The sequence below is a fragment of the Cyprinodon variegatus genome, unplaced genomic scaffold, assembly GCF_000732505.1.
Source record: "Cyprinodon variegatus isolate N-32 unplaced genomic scaffold, C_variegatus-1.0 Scaffold1845, whole genome shotgun sequence".
Taxonomy (NCBI): domain Eukaryota; kingdom Metazoa; phylum Chordata; class Actinopteri; order Cyprinodontiformes; family Cyprinodontidae; genus Cyprinodon; species Cyprinodon variegatus.
In genome coordinates, this window is record NW_015152298.1 from 3075 (window position 1) to 3410 (window position 336).

Consider the following 336-nt stretch of genomic DNA (forward strand, 5'->3'; position numbering starts at 1 on the left):
ACTCTGTAGTACCCAGGGTTACTTTACAATACCCAGAGTTACTCTGTAGTACCCAGGGTTACTCTGTAATGTAACTCTGTAATACCAAGAGCTAAACAGTAAATGCTGCAGTGCTAAAGTAACACTTTGAGAGTACATTTGGTCCCACACTAATTCAGGGGGACCAGATGTACTCCTGAGTGTTACTTTATCATTGCAACATTAACTGTGTACTCTGCGATGCCTGTGGTGTGATACCCGGGGTTACTTTGTAAAACCCAGAGTTAGGCTATGTTACCCAGGGTTACTCTGCAATACCCTTACTCACTTTGTGATACCCAGAGTTACTCTGTGATA

At 42.9% G+C, this 336-nt stretch overlaps 1 protein-coding gene across 1 annotated transcript in view; it reads left to right on the top strand.

Annotated features, from left to right (window-relative positions):
• Positions 1-336, top strand: part of LOC107104680 (disks large homolog 4-like) — a 15939-nt gene that overhangs the window by 2105 nt on the left and 13498 nt on the right. The gene's annotated exons all lie outside the window — the stretch shown is intronic.